The following is a 14,778-nucleotide window of genomic DNA, read 5'->3' on the forward strand; positions in this document are numbered from 1 at the left end:
CAGCTTTCTAGCCTTGGAGGTAGGAGAGAAGTAGATTTCTATGTGTTTCTAACTTGGACTCTAGAATAAATCATTTAACATCCCTAAAGCTCAGTCTGCTCATCTGCAAAGTGGGAATAATAATATTATATTTAAAAGGGCATCATAATAGAAGCCATATAATAGAGACAAGAAAAAATTTTCTTAAGGACATCTTTTTTGACCTCACATAGGCTCTGTTATATAATCTACAGAATTTGGTAAAGAAAATCACTTTGTAAACCTTAAAATACTATTTAACTACCATTTCTTTTCTTATCCTCTATATTTATAATCATACTAAAAATTAACAAAGCTAAGTAATTATACTATGTGACTGCTCAGCTGGGAGGATATAAACTAATAGAGAATATAAACTAATGAAATCATTGCTGGGAGTGGTGGAACATATGTGAATTACTTCTAAGGAAGGTTGGGCCCACTGGAACTCCAGATCCAAGCTGAAGTAGGCAGTAAGCCAATCAAGTGTCTACATTAAGTCCAGTAGCAATATGAGGAGCAGAAGAGGTCAAAACTTCCATGCTGGTCCGCAGTGGGAACAGGCCATCCTGAGCAAAATAGGTAGCCCTAGTATCAAAAAAAAATGATTACTATAGAATGTAGCCTCTATGAGTCACTGACTTTATTCCATGGCCTTAGACCATACCCAGTTTCAAGTCTCTCAGATCACAAGGAAATTGTAGAAGAGTTTGAATGATTCTAAGAAAACACATCAAAACTGAGAAACTCATCTAAAACAAATACCTCATCAAAGATGAATTAGAAATATAATTTGACATAGTAGGAAGAGCTCTAAATTGAAGTTAAAATACTTAAGTTTGAGTTTGTCTCCACAGTTTACTAATTCGATATCCTTAGGCAAATCAAAACCTCTTCAAACCTCAATTTCCCCAGCTAGGAGAGATTGGAATTTAATTAAATAACTCTAAGATCCTTTCCAAATCTCTGAACTTGGAACCGAAAGAAATCTGAGTTTCTGGATTGCCATTTATTAAATATTATCTCATTTGATCATCACAACAATCATTGGAGGTATCATGATCCTCATTTTTTCATTTGAGGAAATTGAGGTTAGATAATGGTGAAGGGACTTTTCATGAGCTATACAGGGAGTAATTTGTCTGAGGGTAGAAGTGAGGTCCTTCTGACTCCTGTGCCAGCACTCTGTGCATTATGGCATCACCCTGCCTCAGTACCAGATAGCCTTAAGTTCAATGCCAGAAAAAGTTCTCATTTCTTACCTGCTAAAAGTGAGTTTTTCTCAGTCCTCATCTTTTGAATTCTTTGCCACCTTTGGAGCTATCATCTTATTTGTCCTGGATACTTGTGATTCCTCAAATTTTCAGGCAACTGCTCTTTCTTGCTTCTCCTTCTAACTGTTCAACCACCCCTTCTAGGTCCTTGCTAGATCATCATATGTAGCCTGCACCTAAGTGTGAGTATATCCCACCTGAAGTGTCACCTTCCACAGGAAGCTTAACCTGATTCTTCTACTAGCTGATTGTCCTTTGCTCTGAAAATACTTTGTCTCTACTTCATGTCTGCTTCTCTCTGCACATATTGTTTATATCCAATAGAATGTAATGTTCTTGAGGGCAGAAACTATTCCATTTTTTTTATATTCTCAGAACCTGTATGTTGAGTGTTAAGTGAAGCTATGCCATTTGGGAAGAAGTTACCTCGGAGAAGACAACCAGTACCTTCATTCAAATTGATCTATTATTAAAACATTATACTCTGAGGATTAATAACACCTAAGAATCCAAACAGTGCATTGGGATATTTAGACAGTATATCATCTGGATCTGTTACAGTTGACTAATCCTACTTTATCCACAGGGAATCTTATGCTGACAATCAAATGATTTATAAATATATTGATGTAAGATAAACTAGACAATAGAGTTGTATAACTATTGGTCAGTCACAGGGCAGGAGTGGGATTCTTCCTAGATTATGGCCAGATGTTTTTTAAAAGCAATCTGACTAAATAAGGAGACATACAAAATTTACTGGATAGGGCTTTTGAAATTTCTCATCCCACTTGATCTAAATCTTGAAAATAACATTGGAATTTGTGACATAAAATCTGAGGTCACTGATTAACAGCACAATGGGATATTTACAGCGATTCTTTCTTGTCCCAACACTTCCTTGTTTCCCTTGGTGCTGCCTTTTATGGGTGTTTTATGTTTCCACATGTGATTTATACCTAAGAGGACTTTTCTCACAAAAATGAATTAGCATTGCAAGCATTAATGCTCAAATTTTATATATGAGAAAATTAAGTCTCAGAGAAGATAAGTAATTTGCCCAGAGGTACTTATTTTCCGAGCCAATCTAGAAACTTAGGTTTCTCTGATTCCACATTCAAAGATTTAGAAAGTATCATATCAAATCCCATCACTTTAAAGATGAGGAAACTGAAGTTTAAAGAAGTTTTAATTTATCCAGATCACTCAGGTAAAAATGGTTCAGAGATAAAATTCAAACAAAGCCTTCTGATCCCAAATTCCAAGCTCTTCCTACTATCTCAACTTATACTTTGAATCCATCTTCAGCAGGACATTTGCTTTAGTTGGTTTTTCCAGTTTGGATGCAAAAAGGGGAAGTTAGAAGAGTTAGTATATTTCTTCTTGTCTTTTATTCTAACATATGGTTACAAGTGGATCTTTCTTCAAAATTTTCCTATTTCTGTCAAAGGAAGTCCATTTCTTCAGTGTCCCAACTTCCTAACCTCAGTATTATCCTCAAATCCGTACTCTCTCTACCCAAATGTCCAATAAGCTGCCAACGCTTTTTATTCTCATCACTACAAAGTCTTTCGTATCCATCCCCTTCTCTCTTCTCATGCAACACCTTCTTAGTTCATGTCCTAGTTTATTTCAACCTCTTGATGATCTCCCCTTCCTCAAGCTCTTCCCCATCCAGTCCATCTAAACATTGATGCTAATATGATTTTCTTTTAATACAAATATAACCATTGGCTCCTATCCTCACTACTCAAGCAACTCCAACCAATATCTTTTTATTACACAAAGTATTAAAATATAAACTCTTCTGCTTAATTTTTAAAACTCTGCATAACCTGGTCTCAATCTACCTTTCTGACCTCACTGGACTTTATGGTACACTGTGATCCATCCAAACTGGATTCCTCTCTTCCCCAGACCTTGATACTAGCTACTCCATATTTCTAGAACACCTTTTCTCCTTACCTCATACCCTACTTCAATATCCACAGAGTGCTATTCTTCCTATAAGACACAGTTCAAGTATCATCTAATAAGTGGAATCTTTCCTTATCTCCCCCAATGCCAGTTCCCATCTTCCTAAACCACCCTATACTTAACTATTTTGTACATAGTAGTTTTATTCACTTTATATTATTATATGGACTTCTTGTCCACCTCATTAGAACATAAGTTCTTTGTGAATAAGGAGTCTCATTCTTTGTTCTGGTATCCCCAGTGTCTGGCACATAGTAAAGGTCGCAGTCGTGTCTGGCAATATAGAATGATTTCAAAGTTGGCTGCCATTATCACAGGCTAAAAGGATGAAACTTGGAAAATTGGCTGGCAGGGAAAATGGAAAAAATTTCCTGACAAATTACTAAGCACTTGGCAATCATATGGAGATTGATTGACTGATTGATTTAATTCTCCCTCACAGCTGCTGTGAATGGTCACTACTCTATCATCAACTCTAGGAGGCAGATAATAGTTCCATTCTCTTGAAAATAGTTTTTTTTTAATCATAAAAGTAAGCAGTACTGACTGCCTGGGCTTGCCCAAATCAATGCTTAGAGTATCCACAATCAATGTGACCTAAAAAGAAACAGTTAGCTTTGGCTATGTTCCTCCAGGACACCAAAACACTGATGGACAGTGTCAGTCTGTGGTATCAAACATCTACTCAAATAGTTGAATGTCCCCACTTTTCTAAGAGACATTTTAATGGAAATAATTTGGAGGGTAAGGTCAACTCTGATCTTCAGGCAATTCACAGTACATTGTGTCATTGATAATTATAAATCTGATTTCTATAGTTTGACTGTCTCTCATTGATTAAATTCTCCAGAAATTAGCTCATTTCTCACTTTGATTTTACTTTTGTACATATTATAGTGCAGTGGAAGATATGCTGCAAAGAATCCAGATTTGAATTCTGGCTTTGATATTTACTACAGTTAACTTAATTTTTTGTACTTCAGTTTCCTCACCTGTAAACTGGGGGAGGCTGCATTAGATGACCTTTATAGTCCCTTACACTTCTAAGAAAGCATAAGATTTTATGATCTTTCTGGTAATAGTTTTGTAAGCACTTCAATATCATTCGGACTTAGATATGAAGGAAGCAGCTGAGCATGAAATCAGCAACTCTGGATTTAAATTATGGCATTGGCACAACTTGGGCAAGTTACAATTACTTTAAGCTTCAGTTTCTTCATCTGTACCATAAAAAGGAGAAGAATGGAATCAAAAATACCTACCTCAAAGAGTTATTGTAAGAAAAATTTTTGAATGCTATAGGTTACTAGATGAGACAGAATACATGAAATGACAGAGCTGAGATATATGTTTCCTCATGCTTCTGGGAGAGACAAGAAGTAAGAAACAAGGAACAAGAAAGGCTCTAGTTGCTAATGGACACCCAAAAAGCAGAGGAAACTTCTGATCAAACTGGTGAGAATTAAGCACATTGGATAGACATTGACTCAAAAGCCCTTTGTTCTAGCCATTTTAAACATTGGCAGGACTTTTCAAGGCTTTAGTCTAGTGTTTTAGCCTTTATATACTTGGACTGAAATTACAGTTAAATAATTTCATAAAAAAAAAAAAAAAATAATTTCATAAGTAGAAAGAAATGCATAAACACATGATGGAATCCATACCACAAAACTTAGCCATTTTGAAATTTCTTACAATCAAGCATGTTACACTGTAGATTACATTGGCTGTCACGTCAGAGGACCTGGGTTCAAATTTTGGCTCTTCCTCTTTCATACATTTGATATTCAGGGCAGACTAGCACTTCTGGTGAGAAAGCTTGGCAGGCCCTTTTCAGGACTGTTCATCCATCTTTGGTATCTGCCTGACACCGAACTCTCACCTGTGACTCCAAGAAGCTGCAGCAAGCCCAGGGCCACACCTAATAAACCATCTTGGCAGATAGAATGAACAAGATTGAAGGTAATCAATGAGCTAGAAACCTGCTGATGAATTAAGGGATGATCTCTCTCAAGCATGTGAAGACTTGCCCCAGGTAGAATGGGTGAATAAGAATAATTTTTCCTGCTGAAGCAGGTGATGTGAAGCACTTAGAGCTTGATGAGATACTGAAGACATCAAGTCATCCACTGCATCCAAGATAATTACCAGTCATCGTGACTTTTGTCTTGCCTGTAGATTTCAATGACTCTGGAAGAGAGAGGTTAATGATTTTGTGTAATTGTGTGTGCCTCACTTAAATCCAATTTGCTCATGAGTCAAGACATTACCTGCAATATCACTGGTCTTCAAAAATGAAGGAAAAATAAAAATAATATTTTGAATAAGCTGCTTACCCTTTCTGGCCCTTAGTTTCCTTGCCTATAACTTCATCTCACCTCTATGGTCCTTCCCATCTCTGATGCTGTGAATTTAACATACTTGTGATTTCTTAATATTTATCATTTTCAAATCATTTAAATAATTGAACCAAAATTTCTAATCCTCCCCCTACTCTCTTTATAGGAAATTATCCATCCAATTGAATACTTTCATGTAAATTCAATTCTAATATAATAAGTTGCTTAATCAGATAAGTCTAAAGTTTAATCAAGAGTCTTCTACGTCTATGGAAACATTTTAACAATCTAAATTAAAATCACCTAAAATAATGCACTCAGTTTTGCTATCATATTTGGCAACTCAAGGAGGGGCATATGCCATGGGATTCACATTGATTATATTTGTATTGTATGATCCCAAAGTCATTTTTTAACTAAACTAAATTAAATTTTAATATTTTCAGAAAGTTTGTATATTTTGTAGAGTTTTATATAGACAAAAGGAAAATATAACTTAGCCAAATATAGTTAGTGTTTTGAAAAAGAATTTAGGAATATCTTCCATAAATTGGAGAAGACAACTACATACCTTTAAAAGCACTTATTATAACTTTTTGTTAACAGAATACTTATTAGGTGCTGGGAGATATTAAAATTTTAAATAAAACATAGTTCTTTTCATCATGGAACTTAGGTTTTAATTGCATGGAGAGGAGGATTATCAATGCATGATGATAGGGGAAATTGCACTGACAATATGGCATTTTAAATGGGTTTTAAATTAAAGGAAGGATTTGGTAGAGTAGTCTCTTAGCCTTGGGAAATGTATATTTGTCATTGAGTGTCCATTGACTTTGGGTAAAAATTAGGAGGTCATAACTTAAAACAAAGAAATTTATTGGTATGGTAAAAAATATGTTTTTCACTGAATATCAATTCCAGCTTCCTAGGATATGGATTTGGTTTATATTCTTTTTCACACCTACTTGAATATACAGATAATTATCAGTATTTTTTTGTAATTTATGATGGATACATAAAGCATTTTACAGAAAAGGAGAAAAAGAGGGAGATCATCCAAGAGAGAAAATGAAAGTATAGAGAATGTACCTGGTAAGATTTATTATAAGAAACCATGCCATATTCAAGGACATGGGAGTTAAGCAAATATTTTTACAATGAAGGAAGTTCTTTTAAACAAAACCACAGGATTTTTAACCAAGGGCAACAAATAGTTGTGACATCAATGGATGCTAACATTTGCTTTACCATACGCTTATATAATTGGTTATATTTGGGAAATTATATGTATTCTATCTTGGCTAGAATACAATGTGTCTAAAGAAAGATAAATAAGAGATCTGGCTGATAAGGCAAAATGGAATTATATTATAAAAGCACATGAAAACCAGGAAAATAAATCTGATTTTTCCTCAGCAGGCAATAGGGGACAACTTAAGTTTTTTGTTTTTTGTTTTTGAGAAAAGAAATGATGTAACTAAATCTGTGCCTTAGGAGGATTCTTATTCTAGTAGAATAAAGGAGGAATTAAAGGGAAGAAACTTAAAGACTGAAAGACCATTTAGGAGACTAATGCAAAAATCTATGAAAGTGGACACTTGGCATTTAGGTTAGAAAGTGAAAAGATATGAGTTGTTTGGGATATGTAAAAAATAGTAGTTATTAACTGCATGGATTTAATGATCTAACCATAAATGGCCAGATAACTTCAAGGTTTCAAACCTGGGAAAATGAATGAAAAAAATGGCAAAAATAGCCATTCAATAGAAATATCCAAATCAAGGCAAAAAGGTTTAGAAATAAAGATAATAAGCTCAGTTTTAGAAAATGTTGAGTATTTGGTATTGGTGTGTGGATGGTTATGTCCTTGAGAAACTGGAAATGTGGGTCTAGGTTTCATAAGAGAGATTTGGACTAGAAATATAGATTTTTTGAATCATAAAGAGGTGGTAGCTGAAACAACATAACCAATTGAGATTGTCCAGATGGAGAATTTACATTTTTTTGATAGTGAAATATTGAAAACCTTACTTTAGAATGTTAGGAAAAAGAGGAAGGAAATCCAGTGAAGTAGTAGTGGGTAAGGTGGGAGAAATAGTAAGAAGAAAATGTGATGATTAGACTTGTAACTAGGAATTCTGATGCCCATTACAAATTTAGAAGATGAAACATTTTAGAATACAAAGTTAGGGGCAAAATTTGAGACAGGAAGCCAAATTGACGGAAAGGTCTCAGGCTATTATATACAGTAAGAACCCTCTTTGTGAGTGGAAAGGATAATACTCCTTCCAGGCTCACACTCCAAACTCCTTTTCTTACTGGCTAGCATTGGCTAAGTCTATAGAAGATATTCCAGAGATAAATTGACATTTCTAAGATGGTTGTTAATGTCCCCCATACAGTATGCCCACACAAAAATAAATTAACTAATTGATGTCAATTGCCTTTTATGCAAAAATATTTACCAGGGAAATATAGTAAGGACAGAAATTGTCAAAAGGAAAAAGCAAAATCCCTCACATCTCTAATCAAAAACCCCTTCTCTAGGGAAACTAAGGTAAAACTTAAACTCATAGTATAATTATCCCCCCTTTAACCTAGGAGTCTACTCCCCAGTCTGCACTGACATATAAAGTTCCTGTAGAACCTCCTAATAGATTTTCTTACAATTTCTTTTCTTACCAGAGATATAAAGGAGCTGGTCTTCCTTCTCCTTTTGACAGCAGGAAGTATTATATGGACCAGAGGGAATCTACTGGAACAAGGAAAGAGGCAAAATATTAATGATTTCAAGATATGCAGATGATATCACTATGATGGCAGAAAGTGAAGTCCCATGATGAGAAGGAAATAGGAAAAAGTAAAAGCTGATTTGAAGCTCAATTTTAAAAATAAGACTAAAACAAAAACTTAAAGTCATGGCAACTGACTTCTTGGTAAAAAGGAGAAAAAATGGAAGCAGTGTCAGATTGTATATTCTTAATCTCAAAAATCATTGCAGATAGCAATTGCAATCATGAAATTAAAAGATGCTTGTTTCTTAGAAGGAAAGCTCTGGCAAAACTGGACATTATATTAAAAAAGCAGAGATATCACCTTGTCGACAAAGGTCTACATAGCCAAAACTATATTGTTGGGTTTTTTCTAGTAGCAATGTGTGACTGTGAGAGTTGAACTATAAGGAAAACTGAATGTCACAGATCTGATGCTTTTGAATTATGGTGCTGGCGACTTTTGAGAGTCTTTGGATGGCAAGAAAGTCAGATCAATTAGTGCTTAATTAAATTAATTCAGGCTATTCACTGGAAGGTCAAATACTGAAGCTGAACTTTAAATTCTTTGATTACATAATAAGAAGACAGGTCTCACTGGAAAAGGTCTTAGTATTGGAAAACATTGAAGGCAAAATGAAAAGGAGATAACATAGGACGAGATGAATAGATAGAATCATGTAAACCACAACTATGAACTTGGACAGACTTTGAGAGATAATAAAGGACAGAATGGTCTGGAATGCTATGGTTCAGAGGGTTATGAAGAGTTGAACATGACTGAATGATTGAAAAAAAAATGACCTCATTTCATTACCTGGAACATAAGTGTCATGGTTCCCCTTGTCTGTCTTCTGTAGCCTGGGGAACCTTTATCAGAATAAAGTTTTTAAATAATTGAAGGAAATGCTGTTTTATTTATTGATTATTGAAAAAATAATGTATTTTTTATTCTTCTCAAATTCATTTTTTCCCTGACATTTATACCTTACTCCCTATAAAGTAAAAACTAGTAGCAAGATATCTGCCCTAGCTACCTTTCCAGAATTCATGCATTAAAGAATTATTCATGTGGGCAGCCTTCTAATATCCTTTCATGAGAGAGGTGAAAGAGCCCAGAGTGTACTCTCCCTTAGGTATCACTTATGTTGCCAGTGGAAGGACCTGCAGGGTATGTGGTTCAGGGAAGACCCCTAGGCACAGCCATTATGTCAGGGAGAATAAAGGAGGTCTTACCCTTGGGAAACAGGGTACATGGTTGCAACTCTTGCTTTCTACATTCTCTAAGTCATAGTTTAGGAAGTAGGGACATTTACCAGGTCTCAAGATGGGACCCAGAAGAGAGAAAATAAATAGCATAAACTTAGAGGAAATACAATACATAGGGGCAATAAAGGAAGACAGAATGTCAGATGCACTATGATAACCAAAGAAATATGGTGCTAAAACAAGTAAAGGGAGAAAAGCTTACAGAACCAGACATTGGAAGGAAGGAGTTGGGAACTTGGATCTCATGCACAAATCATGGTTTGAGAACTGATGCTGCTGACTCATGCTAGGAGGACCTCTGGAGAACTGGCAGACTATTTTACCAAAAAAAAAAAAAAAAAAGCATCCTACTGTTGAAAAAAGGAAGATTTTAAATAGTAGCCTTCCTTGGAAAATATTCACTGGGAGGATTCTGACTTTCCTGGAGTTTTCATTTGGCAGAGTGAGACTATTTAGGTCTGTGCAGGCAAGTAGCACAGTATCATCATAGGCTAATGGTGCTACCTGGGAGGACTTTGGGGACATTTAGCTAATATTAGACCACTATTCTTGATAGGAAATGGCAGTGATAGAAATGGCTAAGAATTATTGAATCTAAGCTTCTAATCCCCAAGACAAATCCATTTTGAACAGGAATTAAGCTCCAGTTCTCACTGGGAGGTTCAAATCTTTTAAAATGTTGGTGTAGGTAGTAGTTTCAATGAATATGATTCAGGACTCCAGCAGAACCGGGCAGAGAGGAGTTACTAAGGCAAGCCTAGGGTAATGATCAACCTTTTGGAAGTAGAGCATTCCAGAGAAAACTGGATGAGAAATTTGAGGATGGGTCTCCAGTAAAAGAGAGGAAATCAATTAAATCAGAGGTAGAGACAGAAATAAAAGGGGAGTTATAGGGAGAATACTGGGAATATATGAGTTGAAAAATAGCTATACATGGAAATTCATAGAGCATGGTTTCTTAATTTTTTTGTAGCATGGGTCCCTTTGGCAGACTTCCAAAATATAGAGAATCCTTATCAGAATGCTGTTTTTAAATAATTTGAGGAAATGCTGTTTCATTTAGACATTAGTGAAAATAATGATGTATTTTTCTTATCCTTTCCAAATTTGTGGTTTCTCTGAAATTTTACCATGCACTCCATGGAATCCAGGATAAGAATCCTTACTTAGAGGAGCACAATTGTCCACAGCTGTTACAAATATTCCAATTATTTAAGAAATATCAATATTTTCCTTCAACCCTGGTGATCAAAATCTTCGTTTGTTTTTAGCCTGATTCAGATCCTGAATATGCTGGTTATTGAACTTCAAGCAATTATAGAAAGAATCAGATATATATAAACTCTGTATTTGCACTGGAAAATTGAGTGATTTCTAGTGAATAAAATGCAATCGTGGAGACAAAGCAAGGGGGAGAAAGAACAGAATATGAATTAGTTTGAGTGAATCCAGAGCAAGTAAAAGATTGTAACTAATGTGAAATCAAACAGTTTGGAAACCATTAGAGAAGGAAACTTGTTTCTAAATTTATGGGAATGTGGAAAGGGTGAACATGGGACTCACAGGGTTTAGCACACTCTGCTGATTCTTTGAACCTTGAGCTTATTGTGGTGGGCTTTGGGCTCTATCCTTCTTATAGAGCAATGCCAGCATTGGGAGAGTAATAAGAAGACTGGACAGACACAAGTTTCTAACTATCATAGTCTGAACTGAAAAAATAGAACTTTCATAAAGAAGCCAATGGATCCATTAATTGTATATGAGAGTAGTCATAACTGGGTTGACTGGGAGAGGAATATTCCATGTCATATGACATCCTGGTCAATCTTTACTAGTTTCTTCTTCTAGTCACTTCTTCAAATGTGGTTCCCAGAACATAATCCCTCTCCCAGACAATCCTACCTCTTTACTCCAAGTCTATAATCTCTTTGGTTGTTGGTTGGGTTGGGATTTTTTTGTTTGTTTATTTGCTTGTCTTGGTGTGTGTGGATAGGTAGACTTCCTTATAGTTCATCTCCTCAAAGTTATATGATTTTTGCAGTCTCAACATAATATTTTTGCTAGAATATCTTTGAGTAATTCTACAACTGAAAAAATCATTACTCCACAACCAAATCAAAGAAGAATCTCTTTGAACTTGGTAAGACTGGTCCTCAAATGAAAGACACAGTGAACTTCTATCACTCTGACCCTAGTAAAATCCTTCTCCCCAAAGCTTTCATTCTGAGGGTGGTCTTTAGGAACTCAGAGTCATCTTCCATGCCATGATGAGTCATCAGAAGATTTTCTTCCTCATCAACATTAACATTTTTAAATGTCTTTTATTTCTTCATTGTTTTGTTTCAAGAGGAAGCATCTGATTTGTACTGTCCCTGTCAAATATTTTATCCCCACCCCACAAGATGTTGTCCAGTGCTTTGCTGATGATCTTGTCTTGTAGGTACTTTAAAAAAATGTTAGATGGATTGATGAATAAATGAAACATCTTTAGCCACCTTGGGAGAGCCCAAGGTTTTCTTTGCAATGCTTTTCAAGGATTCAGGATTCATTTTTGAGAGCTTATGCTCTCAATTTTTTTTAGTACTCTAAGAAATGGATTAGCAACAAATTGGCCAAATTTTCTCTCAATTGATTTAGCCAAAGAAATCTTAAAACCTTGGAAATAGGCTTAAAAGCAGATAATATAAACCTTACTGCAAGGTAGCTTATGAAAACCTTGTGAGTAAATGACTTAATAGGTAACCTTTTATTCTGAAAGAGAAGCATCGGGTGTTAAGTATAGCTCAGTTCTTAATGTAATATCACCTTTTCAATGAAAAGCCATTCATAAAAGGACTACTATGATTACAGTGGTGACTCTAAATATTATTCATTGTACTTACTCTATGATCTGAGAACTATGAAAACCACCTCTCACTTCCCAATGGATCTATACAGACAAAGCAAAATAGAAACCTTAAGTCATTACCTCCAACATTCAGACAAAACCCCTGTGGATCCTAACTAATGGCCCCCATTCAGTTTTGCCTGAAGGAGCTAGAGAATGTTCATAGAATTTTGCTACTAGATGGGCAGAAGAAAGAGACAAACCCCATGCTATTCAAAATGGCTTTGATTAGGAATCCACTCCAAAACCTGCTCTTTGCTGTGAAGGCCTCTGGTGAATTTGTACTCAGTTCAACAAAAAGCACTGGCCCAGAGTCAAAGCAGAGATAGCAACATAGCAACAGATAGTTGTCTTCTATTAGTTCCAGCTTTTGACATTCAAGACATCAATTTAGTTTACATTCCTGTACTTTAAGGCAAATCAGTTACTACACTGCTAACATTCTATGTTTGACGAGAGCAGGCACTAATTTTAATGAATTCATTGCCACTTTTCTGAAACTTTTCAATAATCTATTAACATGTATTCTCATCTCCAATTTCCCCACCTCTCCAAACACTGTTAACCCTTGAAAGTATTTTTTTCAGACATGGACTCTCTCCCGTATATGCCCAGATGATGATAATCACAGAGTAACAAAGAATCAAGACTTTCACTTTTTTTTTTTTAAAATAAGTTTTCATTGATATTTTCTGATTTTTTACATCACCAAAAATAACTTCATGAATTTGCATGTCATCCTTGCTCAGGGGTCATTCTAATCTTCTTTGTATCATTCCAAATTTAATCTATGTGTAAAACTTTATCAAGCACAAATCAAAGCTTTCAAAGATGAATCTATAGAGCTTTTATGGTTTCATTTGATTTGCCTGGACATAGAGTCAGAGAGTGCCATATGTTTACTATACAAAGATTTCTCATGATCCCCTTTCTTATGGGGAGCACAGGAATTATTCAATACTACCCCTCTTGTATTATCCCTCCATCCTGCCCCTTTTCCCCAATATCACTTAGTACAATGGTAGAGGGATCCTACTTTACTGTACACCATAAGTTCTAAGTTATTATATAGCCCCCAATGCCCATTGATTCCTTTTCTAAATTTGCTTCATTTCCATTGAGGGCACTATCCTCTTTTCAACTACCCAAATGTACAAAGTTGGAATCATTTATAATTATTCCCTTTCCTTCAACTTTTCTAGAATCAATTTTATTGATTCTACCTCCATTATATCTCTTGCATCCTTTCCTTTCACATCACTCAAATGGCCCAGGTCTTACCTTCTAATGATAGCTCTCACAGCTTCCCTGTAAGCTACTGCTCCTATTATCAGATGTTCTCGGATGGGAAACACCAAGCTCATCTTTAGCTAGTGTTGTCCCTAGGCAATCACAATGGAAAGCATTGCATGCTTTACCTTTCTGAAGCATGTGTTAGAGTGGAAGGATCACAACAGACCATATCTCCCACCTCCTCTCTCCATTCCCTCCTCTAGGACTAGAAGTAGAGTTTTGAGATCTTTTCTGAGCCTGGGTTCAAAGCAGAAATGTTTATTATTAAGCCAGAATTCAAGTAGTTCAGTGGAGTTACAATGAACAAATTTGAGTGAGTAGTTTCCCTAATCATCATCCCTGTTTTATATGCCCTCTGGAGTCACTTATTCATATTGGCAGAGAGGGTCTCCAGAGAGGGGTGACTGCTACTATCGATCAATCAGCATTTATTAAATACTTGCAATGTGTGTAACAGACTAAGTGCTAAGTACTAAGAAGACAAAAAAAGAGGGAAAAGGCCGTCCTTGCCCTCAAGAAAATTACAATCTACAGAGGCAGGCAAACAACATACAAATACAATGCAACAGCTATTCAGAATTGATAAGAAATAATTAACAGAGGGAAGACACTAGAATTAAGAGGGGTTGGGAAAGGCTTCTTGTAGAAGATAGAATTTTAGCTGGAATTTAAAGGATGCCAGGAAATTCAGTAGTCAGAGCAGAGAAGGGAGTATTCTAGGCAGGGGCTGCAGCCCAACACAATTCCCTGGAGTCAAGAAGAGATGGAAGTTCTTGTCTTTGGTACAGTCAGGAAGCCAGTATTACTGGATTGAAGAATTCATGTTGGGAAGTAAGATATGAATGCCAAGTAGCATTTTCTGTTTGCTCCTAGAGGAAATAAGAAGCCCCTGGAGTTTATTGAGTAGGGGGTAATATGATTGGACCTATAATGGAGTGGCAGGCAGG

The 14,778-nt window shown here is 35.8% G+C and overlaps 1 non-coding gene across 1 annotated transcript; it reads right to left on the reverse strand.

Annotated features, from left to right (window-relative positions):
• Nucleotides 1-13,248: 13,248 nt before the first annotated feature.
• Nucleotides 13,249-13,351, reverse strand: LOC127552569 (U6 spliceosomal RNA). Its single transcript, XR_007951442.1, has one exon. It is a non-coding gene; the product is annotated as a U6 spliceosomal RNA (small nuclear RNA).
• Between the last annotated feature and the right edge of the window lie 1,427 nt (nt 13,352-14,778).

The sequence above is a fragment of the Antechinus flavipes genome, chromosome 2 (genome assembly GCF_016432865.1).
Source record: "Antechinus flavipes isolate AdamAnt ecotype Samford, QLD, Australia chromosome 2, AdamAnt_v2, whole genome shotgun sequence".
Classification (NCBI taxonomy): Eukaryota; Metazoa; Chordata; class Mammalia; order Dasyuromorphia; family Dasyuridae; genus Antechinus; species Antechinus flavipes.